The sequence below is a fragment of the Heterodontus francisci genome, chromosome 35 (assembly GCF_036365525.1).
Source record: "Heterodontus francisci isolate sHetFra1 chromosome 35, sHetFra1.hap1, whole genome shotgun sequence".
Taxonomy (NCBI): domain Eukaryota; kingdom Metazoa; phylum Chordata; class Chondrichthyes; order Heterodontiformes; family Heterodontidae; genus Heterodontus; species Heterodontus francisci.
Window position 1 is genome coordinate 24,177,222 of NC_090405.1, and position 12,428 is coordinate 24,189,649.

The 12,428-nt window shown below is 44.3% G+C and overlaps 1 non-coding gene across 1 annotated transcript; it reads left to right on the top strand.

The window, feature by feature from the left end:
* Nucleotides 1–6,567: 6,567 nt before the first annotated feature.
* Nucleotides 6,568–6,641, top strand: trnat-agu (transfer RNA threonine (anticodon AGU)). Its single transcript has one exon. It is a non-coding gene; the product is annotated as a tRNA-Thr (tRNA).
* The last annotated feature ends 5,787 nt before the right edge of the window (nt 6,642–12,428 follow it).

The window sequence follows — 12,428 nt, forward strand, 5'->3', positions numbered from 1 at the left end:
GCTTTATTATATTTTCATTTTCATATGTATTTTCTACTTTTGGGGATTACAGGATAATGTCATTTTTTATTGATTTTATTTTTATTTATTGCATTTATTGCCCATCCCTAATTCCCTCGAGAAGGTGGTGGTGAGCTGCCTTCTTGAACCACTGCAGTCGATGTGGTGCTGTTAGGAAGGGAGTTCCAGGATTTTGACCCAGTCACAGTGAAGGAACGGTGATATAGTTCCAATTCCAGGATGGTGTGTGGCTCAGAGGGGAACTTGCAGGTGGTGGTGTTCCCATGCATCTGCTGCCCTTGTCCTTCGAGGTGATAGAAGTCATGGGTTTGGAAGGTGCTGTGTAAGGAGGCTTGCTGCGTTGCTGCAGTGCATCTTGTGGATGGTGCACACTGCTACCACTGTGCGTTGGTGATGGAGAGAGTGAATATAGTGAATGAGGCGCCAATCAAGTGGACTGCTTTGTCTTGGATGACGTTGAGCTTCTTAAGTGTTGTTGGAGCTGCACCTATCCAAGCAATGTAGAGTATTGCATCACACTCCTGACTTGTGCCTTGTAGATAGGGGACAGGCTTTGGGGAGTCAGGAGGTGAGTTACTCGCCGCAGGATTCCTAGTGTCTGACCTGCTCTTGTAGCCATGATATTTATATGGCTACTGCAGTTCAGTTTCTGGTCAATGGTAACCCCCAGGATGTTGATAGTGGGGGATTCAGCAATCGTAATGCTGTTGAATGTGAAGGGGAGATGGTTAGATTCTCTCTTGTTTGAGATGGTCATTGCCTGGGACTTGCGTGACTCGAATGTGAAATATCCTTATTGTAGGGTATTGTATTGTACTGTACAGTGACTACACTTGGAAAGTCCTTCATTGGCTGTAAAAGGCTTTACAAAGTCCTGTGGTCGTGAAATGTATGTGTTGCTTTTTCCATTGTTATCAGTGTCATTTTGATCAAAAGATAGGTTTCGTGAGCACAAGGTTTAAATCAATGTTGATTCAAATAATGTAAAAGCATCTATATTCTTGCACTGTACTTAATAATCACCATCTTCCCATCCTGAGAGAGTACAATGTTTTTGACCCAGAAATTGATTCCACAATCTCAGTCCCTCAGACAATTTCAGCCCAGTTCTGATGAAAGATCACAGATCTGAAACGTTAACTCTGTTTCTCTCTCCACAGATGCTGTCAGACCTGCTGAGTATTTCCAGCATTTTCAAGAGTCTAGATTTAATGAATCGGAAACTTGTTTCAGATCAGATTGGGAGACAGTGTGAAACCACTCCATCGTACTCATGTCTGAGATTCTGAGGACAGTTGGCTGTTAGTGGAAGACATTAATTAAATGTACCGAGCAACAGCTCAGACCAATTATTATTTTACATGGTGGTATGATGGCCATCCAGGGGTTAAAAGTAGGGATCTTGTAAGGTTTCAGTGTGCAGGACCACTAGAAGACCTCAGGGGGAAAGGCTCAGATCATCGACCAAGTTCTCCACCTGTTGAGGGATCTAGACTGGACAAAGAGGACCGTGACACTCTGAGACCAAGCTCGACCAGTCCACACACCTGCTGGAGCTGTCAAGTTATATTCCCCAAGTTTGTTCAAGATAATTTTACTTCCAATTATTTAGTACTATTTTACTCTCAATAAAAGTTCTGGACTTATTAATCAAGTATCCTGTCGCTTTAATTGGTTAAAGTCATGCCCAAAGAGATTGTCCACAATGGACTTTCCAGAACTGAAAGATAAGTCTGCAAGGATTGCTAATTTTACAGCCCTGTTTAAAAAGAGAGATAAACCCAGGAACTGCAGACCAGTTCGTCTAATGTCAGTGGTGGGGAAACTTTTAGAGACAATTATCCAGGAGAAAATTAACTGGCACTTGGTAGAACATGGGCTAATAAGTAACAGCCAGTACAGATTGGTTAACAGAAGATTGTGTATGAATTAATTAATGAATTAATTTCTTTGATGAAATTTCACAGAGAGTTGACCAGGGTGGTGAGGTTGATGGTGTGTGTCTGCACTTCAAAATTGTGTTTGAAAAAGTACCATAAAATAGACTTGTTAACAAAATTTGAGCAGATGGGATTAAAGAGGCAGTGGCAGCGTGGATACAAAATTGGCTGAGAGACGGAAAGCATAAAGTAGGGTGAATGCTTGTTTTTCAGAATGGAGGGACTAATACAGTAATGTCACTGTTGTTGCAGTGTGTGCAGTGTCTGACCCTGAGCTGTCCTCGGGAGGGGGCTGTTTGTGATTTTCCTGTGGGGTGCATTATCATCAGGGGATCTCTCTGAGCTGTCACAGGGATGGGGCAGTGTGTGATATCCTTGTGCATGTCATGCAGGCCCACTGGCGTGTGGTTCCATCCTGATGCCAAGAAACAGAGCCCCATCTATGGGCAAAAAGTCTCACTTCCCTGTGGGTGTCTTGAGAGAGAAGAAGGCTTAGGGAGTAAACCTGGACAGTAAATCCGGAGTGGAGTCCCGTAGGCGGTTACCTGTTACTTATCAGGTAGTTTTCCAGCAACTCCTACAGCAGAGCTGGTACCAAACAGTGCTGTTTTTTTCCTTTCCTTTGGACAATACTAGCAATGCTGAGAGGGGGTCCTGATGCTCAGTGTCTCCATACTATTTGCCCAGGCCTGTGCCCTGGAGAGGACACTCCAGCTTTGTGGTTAAACATTAGCAAAACATGGGAAGAAACAGTTACCAATTATAAGCTGTCACTCAATTGGTGTAGAGTATGAGCACCAGGGGTTACTTTTGACAGTGGGAGAGATCATCGCGTCTCATTGGATAACCACCACCTACTCCAAGCTGTGCAGCCCCCAGTCAGTTAGGTGCTGTCCTGCCACGACCTACTTGCTTCAATGGGTGGTTGCAGCTTAGAGAGATATCTCTCAACTGGCGGATTGATAATCTATGCACCAGGCAAGACAAACTCAACAAAGAAGACACCAGTGCTTCGCATCACAAGCTGGAATGTAAGGACCATGTGTCCTGGCCTTAATGACAACCTTCTGCAGGTTGATAGCACACACAAGACAGCTGTGATTGACAAGGAACTCACAAGGCTCAATGTGGACATTGCTGTGCTGCAAGAAACTAGACTCATTCAAAGTGGATCCCTCAAAGAGAAATACTACACCTTCTTCTGACAGGGGAAAGCCCAAGAGGCAACTCGTGAGCATGGAGTGGGTTTCACAGTAAAAAACATGCTACTTGCAATGAGTGAACCCCCCACTGTTGGCTCAGAGAGACCTCTTACCCTTCACTTGTCAACAAGCGCGGGCCCAGTTAATCTCATGTGCATCTATGTCTCGACACTCACCTCCACCCCAGATGTCAAGGATCAATTCTATGAGACACTTGACACTGCCATCAGTAGAATTCCCAGCACGAGGGACTATACCTTCTCGGGGATTTCAACGCAAGCTTGGGTACTGACTACAGCTTGGCCAATGAGCATAGGGCACCAGGGGATTAGCAAGATGAACAAAAATGGACAGAGGTTTCTGGAGCTATGCTGTCACCATGGACTCTGTGTGATGAACAGCTATTTCCAGGTCAAGCTGTGCCACAAGGTGTCCTGGAGACGTCCGAGATCATGCCACTGTCACCAGCTAGACCTTATCATCACCAGACATACCACCCTCAGCAGTATCCTCATCACACGTAGCTATCACAGCGCTGACTGTGACACTGATCACTCCCTAGTGTGTAGCAAGGTCAGGCTTCAGCCAAGGAAGCTTCACCCATCCAAGAAGAAAGGTCGTTCTCGGATCAACACTAGCCGAACCACTGATCCAGAAAAGACCCAGGAGTTCCTCAACATCCTCGATCAGGCTCTTTCAGAAAACGCCCAAGGCCTCAGTGTGGTATCAAAGTGGAATCATCTGCACGCCACCATCTTTTACTCTGCACTCACTGTGTATGGGAAAAGAGATGGGAGGAATGCTGACTGGTTTGAGGCTTATTGGACTGAAATGGAGTCAGTTACTGCAACTAAGAAGAGAGCCCTCATGAACTACAAACAAGCCTCCAGCAAACAAACTCTGGAGGCTCTCAGAGCTGCCAGAAACAAGTCTCTGCAGACTGCTCGGCACTGCACCAATCAATACTGGTTAAAACACTGCAACAGCATACAATCTGCCGCTGAATCTGGGGGATGCTAGAGGGACATATGAAGGAATTCGACACACCAAGGTTCCTTAGACAGCACCTTCCATACCCGCAACCTCTACCAACTCACTTCGGCAGTTACAGGAGAAGTGCTGTGAACAGTACAGACCACTCTACATTGTCTTTATAGACATCACCAAGGCCTTCGATCTTGTTAGCAGAGACAGACTCTTCAAACTGCTGTGGAAAATAGGCTGCCCTCCTAAACTCTTGGGCGTCATCTCTTCTTTCCACGAGAACATGCACAGTTCCGTCAGTTACAATGGAGCAACATCAGGCACTTTCACGATCAGCAGTGGGGTAAAACAGGGCTGTGTCCTGGTGACAACTCTCTTCGGAACGTAGGAGGAGGAAGTTTAACCTGTCGAGCCTGTTCTGTCATTCAATTACATCCTTGCTGATCATCTACCTCAACACCACTTTCCCGCGCTCTCCCCATATCCCTTGATGTCATGAGTATCAAGATTTCTATCAATTTCTGTCCTGAGCATGCTCAATGATTGAACTTTCACAAACCCCTGAGGTAGAGAATTCCAAAGATTCACCACCCTCTGAGTGAAGAAATTCCACCCTATCTCAGTTTTAAATGGCCTTTTAAATGAAACTTTAAGGAATACAAGCCCAGTTTCCTCATAAGACAATCCCACTATCCCAGGGATTAGTCTGGTGACCCTCCGTTGCACTCCCTCTGTGGCAAGTATATCCTTCCTTAGATAAGGAAACCAAAACTGTACACAATACTCCAGCACGATCTCACCAAGGCTCTATACAATTGCAGCAAGACATCTTTATTCCTGTACTCATGACCCCTTGTGTTAAGGCCAACATACCATTTGCCTTCCTAATTGATTGCTGCACCTGCATGCGAGCTTTTAGTGTCTCATGAACAAGGACACCCAGGTCCCTTTGGACATCAACACTTCCTAACCTCTCATCATTTAAGAAATATTCTGTCTTTCTGTTTATTCTACCAAAGTGGATAACTTCACATTTATTCACATTATATTCCATCTGTCATTTCATTCACTTATCCTGTCCAAGTCCCCTGGAAGCCTCCTTGTAACCTCCTCACAGCTCACATCCTTTACAATTGGCATATTCTTCTCCATGCTGCTATTTTAAACTTTCAGTGACTCAGATGGGGGTGTCCACCTGCATACCAGAGCTGATGACAAGCTGTTCATCTTGGCAAGACTGCGCACCAAGACCAAAATGAGTCAGTTCTTGGTCTGTGAGTTGCTGTTTGCTGATGACGCTGTGCTGACATCCCATAATGAAGTTCATTAACAGCAGCTTGTATATCGGTTCTCCCTGGCCTGCAAGGAATTTGGACTGGCGATCAGCATCAGGAAGATCAAAGTTATGGGCCAGGACGTAGAGACTCCACCTTCCATCAACATCGACAACCTCACTTTGGAGGTTGTCAACAGCTTCACATACCTTGGATCAACAATCACCAGCAATCTGTCCCTTGATACTGAAATCAGCACCAGGATTGTCAATGTTGCAGCTGTCATGTCAAAGTTGAGAAGACGAGTGTGAACCGACAGCAAACTGATCGAAAATGTGAAGCTCTGCGTGTAACAGGCTTGTGTTCTCAGCACCCTCCTTTGTAGTAGAGAAGCATCAACAACTTATACAAGCCAAGAAAAGCAGCCGAACAGCTTCCACCTCCGCTGTCTCAGATGGATATTGGGCATCTCCTGGCAGGACAGAGTGCCGAATGAGGAAGTACACCAGCGTGCAGGGATCTGCAGCATGTTTGCCCTCTTGAGTCAGCGGTGACTCTGTTGACTGGGTCATGTGTGCTGAATGGATGACAGTCGCTTTGCTAAAGTCACGCTCTTTGGTGAGCTTGCTATCAGCATGAGACCAACAGGTCACCCACGTCTGTGATACAAGGACATCTGCAAAGTGAGATCTCAAGCTGACTGGGATTGGAGTCGATGCATGGGAAGTCCTTCCTGCTGACTGGAATTCCTGGAGAAAGGCATTCAGGAAGACCATGGGAAAAGCAGAGGACAAAAGAAATGACCAGATGGTGGGAAAGAGAGCTCAGAGGAAGGAAAAATTATCAGTCGACCTCGGGTCAATGATATTCATCTGTACCAGCTGCGGAAGGGATTGTCACTCACGAGTCATCCTCGACAGCCACAACAAACTATGTTTAATACAGAAGTGACGTACACCCCGGGTGTAGCCCATCGTCTTCCGAGACGGACGGTTGCCTATTACAATTACAACGACAGCGACAACTACAAGAGCGAGTCAGAGGCTGGGAACTCTGCCGTGACGAACTCAGCTCTTGACTCGCCAAAGCCTGACCACTATCTACAAGACCTTCCTCTGATTTCAATTACATGCACATTTGTGATCTGGCTCTGTAGCTTAGTTGGTTAAAGCACCTGCCTAGTGAACAGGAGATTCTGGGTTCAACTCCCAGCAGAGCCATATTTTGCAGTAGCAACATGCTTGAAAAGTTTCATTATCAACACTGACATCTGTGTCTTGTGAACTTTAATTCAAAATACATGATGAATTTCAATCACAAAAAAAAAAAGCCTTTGTGAAGGAAGTGATTTTGGAATGGCTGTTCCTCCTTGTACAGAATTTTAGTGCTGATACATCAAAGGTAACTTCTTTGACATAAATTTGTTCACAGTTACATTCAACCTGGAAAACAGCTTGATATTAATCTCACTGAAGGAGAGTGTTTGTGTCATTATGTGTTGCTTTTAACCGATTCTGGGACATGACGCAAGTGGGAGGGTTTATCTGAGGTTTGGAATATTTGTCAGTCAGGAACAAGAAAAATCAAAGGAACCAAATAAGAAAACCTATGTCTCATGTGGTTACCGAGAAACGGTGAGAAGATATTAAACTTTGTTGTATTTAATACAACTGTGTGAACTTTGATCTTTGCGGCCTTTTATAAACAGTATTTGAAGGGTCTCAGTAAAAATGTTCAGTGTTGATGAGAGTGGGGTCTGGCTGAGCAGCTGCTTAATGTGACAGGGTCAGGACTGGATGCAGGAAGTTCTCTGACAGTCTCTCTCTGATGGGTTGAGTTGATTTTCAACTGGCAGCTGTTGCTGTTTTGATAATTCAAGTTCCCTCCACCGATTTTTTTGGACAGACAGTGCAGTATGAGGATGTAAAGGGTTAATGTTGAAGACAGTGGGATTAACCCCTCCCACAATCAGAGTGATGATGTAACAGTCACATGAGATGAGGTTTGGGAGGAGAGAGCAGCACCAAGGATGCCAGTTTCGGAGGCTTGATGAGTGTGTATATAGTATTGTGTAAATTAGAAAAGAGTTCTTCGTTCTTTCAGCAGGAAATGTGTCCAGAAAATATCACGAAACTCACAATTTTATTATTCAGGAGTTGGAACACAGGGATATTAACTCCAAGTGACAGTAGTGGTTTCATTTAACAAAAGAAAAGTAGAGAATAATATTGCTCATTGATTGAAATCCCCCAGTGAGGAGACAGTTAAACAGGTGATCTGTTGGGGCATCCTTCAATTCAAGGTTTCGGCAGCATTTAATCTCAATTTTTGGTGAAATTCTCTGTTTTTTGCATCTTTTTTAAATTCAGCTTTGATGGACCAGTGAAAAAACTGAAAAAAGTGAACAGATCCATCCTTTCTTTTCTTCCTTCTTCCCATCAGTTTCTCTTTTCTGTCCCAATTTAATCTGCTGTTTCTGCTGTTTTATCCATTCCAATCAAAATTCAACATTCCAATCAAATCTATTTGTTATTCCACAGTGTCTCTCCATGTGTTTTATTCTGTTGTATTCTCTCACAGTCTGTTTGATGATCAATTTCACATCTCACTCTGTTCTGGTGAAGATCAGAAGCAGTGTTATCTGTTTGCAACACCCGACAAGTCGGCCTGAGGCTGTGTCTCATCGACAATGTGGAGTTAGGAACATAGAAACATAGGAGCAGGAGTCGGCCATTCAGCTCATCGAGCCTGCCCCACCATTCAATATGATCATGGCTGATCATCCACTTCAATGCCCTTTTCCCCACACTTTCGTCATATTCCCTTATGTCATTTGTATTTAGAAATCTATCAATCTCTGCTTTAAACATACTCAATGACTGAGCTTCCACAGCCCTCTGGGTTACAGAATTCCAAAGATTCACAACCCTCTGAGTAACAACATTTCTCCTCATCTCTGTCCTAAGTGGCTTGCCCCTTATTTTGAAATTGCGTCCCCTGGTTCTCGACTCCCCAACCAGGGGAAACATCTTAGCTGCATCTACCCTGACTGTCCTTGAAGTATTTTGTGGGTTTCAATGAGATCACCTCTCATTCTTCAAAACTCTAGAGAATACAGCCCCAATTTCCCCAATCTCTCTTCATAGGACAGTCCCACCATCCCAGGAACAAGTCTGATGAACCTTCGTTGCACTCCATCTATGGCAATAATATCCTTCCTGAGGTAAGGGGACCAAAGCTGCACACAGTACTCCAAGTGCAGTCTAACCAGGGTTCTATACAATTGAAGCAAGAATTCACTACTCCTGTACTCAAATCCTCTTGCGATAAAGGCTAACATACTATTAGCCTTCCTAATTGCTTGCTGCACCTGCATGTTAGCTGTCAGTGACTTATTGACATGGACACCCAGATCACCCTTATATTCTATACCTCAGTTAATAAAGGAAAGGATTCCATATACCTGCTGAACCACCTTATTGACCTGTACTGCTACTTCAGGGATCTGTGGACATTCACTCCAACGTCCCTCACTTCCTCTACACCATTCAGTGTTCTCCCATTAATTGTGTATTCCTTTGCCTTTTTTGACGCCTGCTCTCGCTGTTCCCTGCTCTCCGAGTGAACTCTTGCTCCCTCTCCTGGGCTCTTTATGCTCCACTCTGCTCTCACTGTTTCCCGCTCTCTTAATGTATCAATATTTGTTTGCCTTGTGTTTAATTTAACATATGGATTAACTGTATTTTACAGTTGTAGGTTTTATTTGGTAATCCTGTACAAGTTGTGGATTGGTATTCAATATTTAGCTCTGTGAAAACGATTGTGAATGAAAATATAACTTTCAATCTGATACATGGGCTGGTCTGCAAGCTCCAAGTCCTTCATTTTGTAGTAATGGAATTGATACTGTATCTTTCAGTCTTAATCTCTGTGGCATTTTTGAACTGGTATGTAATGCATGACTTGGTCTAACGTCTGATGTACATTATTGGGATTCAAAGGATCATAGGAAATAGGGGCATTAGGCCATTCAGCCCATCGAGCCTGCTCCAACATTCAAACAGATCGTGACTGATCATCTACCTCTACGCCATTTTTCCTGCTATCTCCATATCCCTTGATCTTGTTAGTATTTAGAAATCTATCGATTTCTGTCTTGAATATGTTCAATGATTGATCTTCCACAGCCCTCTGGGATAAAGAATTCCACAGATTTCTCACCCTCTGAGTAAAGAAATTCCTGCTCATCTCAGTCTCAAATGGCCTGCCCTTATTCTGAGACTGTGTCCCCTTGTTCTAGACTCACTAGACAGAGGAAACATCCTATCCATATCTACCCTGTCACACCCTGTAAGAACTTTGTCTGTTTCAATGAGATCGCCTCTCATTCTTCAAAACTCTAGGGAATTTAGGCCCAGTTTCTGCAGTCTCTCATCATAAGACAATCCGACCATCCGAGGGGATGAGACCGGTGAATCTCTGTTGCACTCCCTCTGTGACAAGTCTATCCTTCCTTAGATAAGAAAACCAAAATTGTACAGAATACTCCAGGTGCGGTCTCATCTGGACTTCATACATCTTTACTCATGTACTCAAATACGCTTTCAATGAAGACAACATACCATTTGCCTTCCTAATTGCTTGCTGCACCTGCATACTAGCTTTTCGTGTCTCATGAACAAGGACACCCAGGTGCCTTTGGACATCGACACTTCCCAGCCTCTCACCATTTAAGAAATACTCTGCCTTTCTGTTTATTCTACCAAAGTGGAGAACTTCACACTTATTTATATTATATTCCATCTGCCATGTTCTTGCCCATTCATTTAACCTGTCCAAATCCCCTTGAAGCCTCTTTGCATTCATTCTGTACCTTTCAATCATGTAAATTTTGTCTGTTCTGTTTCAAGGTTTATATTTAAAATGTAACCATGGTGACAGAGTTTATTTAGATCTGATAGTGAGTTTGTTTTTGGACTGTGATTGATGTATCAACCTGTCAGCTGTATTGAATTGGAGTGAAATGGAAACAACTTCTGTCTCTCCTGCTGTTGTTTGACTGTTGGATTGAAAATGTGTCTCTCTTGACTTTGGGATCAGTGTCTGTCTGACTACTTCTTTTGTTTGTTCCAGTGGAACTGATGAACTGGCAGTATCTCTGTGCTTTGGGAGTGATCCTGTACCGACTGTGTGTTGGAACGAGATCACTGCACTTTTCCTTGTGTCCAAGAATCACCACATCCAGTCAGGTTCCTTCATGTATTTTCCTGCAGGAATGAAAGAACTGGTGAGGTAGAAGATACAAAAGCGATCAATGTAATCGTCCCAATAATAATCATTATGAACAATCACAAAATGAAAACCAGGAACACAAACAGTGTCAGTGTCTGAGTCCACTGCAGTACTGCAGTATTCAGCTTCTGTTTACCAGGTGTTTGCAGTGGTTTTACAACAAGTTTGTGACATTCAGAAACAACACAAGCCCTGCACTGCTCAATGACTGGGACTGTCCGATAGAGCAGTGACCTTTACACAGTCACATTTCTATTTCAACGGAAAACAAGCAGCCACTATTTAAAATGTGCCTTTCACACTTCTCACCTGGTGTCTGCAATAAATGTTCTTTGTCTAACTGTCAACATCGTTATTTTGCGGCTATTTTTACCCCACTGTTCACGATCCAACAAACAGTGAGAGACTGGAACTAAAGCAGGAAAATTCCCTCTCCTTTGGGTGGTGAAATTGTCAGTGATTTTCAATAGTGATTTCTTCCCATTGTGTCTCCCTGAGCCTGTCCAGACACTGTCCGAGAATGAACTCTCCCTTCCCCGTGTCCCCGGCTCACTCCATGTTCCGGGAGCAGCTCCTGCTCCACAGTGTCTGTTACAAACACTCCCCGACTCCCCCTCAACTTCCAACCACTCAATGCTAATCTCTGAGCACATCTGCGGACACGCTCCCAAAGCAGTGGCTGCTGGAAGCAGATGCTGTTTGTTCCCTTCCCCCGGGCCCGGGAAGTCTCCATTAGCAGCTGATTTAAAGCATCTTCCCCTGATTGAGTGAATGGCTTCACAGACTGGGTTGGGGAAAGGATGCGCATGCGCTCCACTCCTCATTGTGACGTCCCACCGGGGGCGGGGCTATGTCGCGCGTGCGCAGATCCCTGCAGCAATTCAGCATTCAAACATCAATGGGAACTTTCCCCATTTCACCCTCATCAAAGTCCCAAAGAAAGTGAAGAGGGGCTTGGACTGGAGGGAGGGAGGGGCGGGGTAGGGGGAACCTAGAACCCAGTAAGCTGCCCACTTGCCCCATTTAGATGCTCAATTTGTGGTCATTCCCTGCAGGGGGTTTGTTATTATTGAGCCCCTCCTGGTAAAACAATCCGATAGAAAGAGGGGAGAAAGGAGGGAGCCGGTGTGTTTGCTGGGACCTTGCAGAATTCATTTCAGCAGCAAAAGTCCCGGGTTATATTAACCCGAGTGAAACACGCTGTCAGTGAGAGGAAAACCGAACGGCCCTTTTCATCTTTTCATTGGAAACAAAGTAGAGCCGGAAGTGCGGCGAGCAGAGCAGACACACAAGCTCAATGACAGGAGAGCTCGGCCGTCCCTGAGTTTCAGCTCCCAGCTCTTACATTTCCTCATCCACACTGTCTTTACTGTGGATGTTCAGGGGTTCCTTGTCGGATCTGAGGACTGTATCCATTAAACATTCTGAGTCAGGAGATCCACACACTCTGTTACCAAGATTTATGGGCAGGAATGTTTCAAAACTTTGTCTATTAAATCATTGTATTATTCACAGAACTAATGAGGCAATCGGTTCATTATTCAGGCCTTGAACTTGGTTTGGGTCGACCGAAAACTGAGAGCTTCAGCACCTTTCCACTTCTTCACTAATATAACTGATTTTTTTGATGAAGTAACAGAAAAGGTTGATGAAGGGAAAGCAATGGATGTTGTCTATATGGATTTTAAGAAAGCGTTTGACAGACTACCACATAA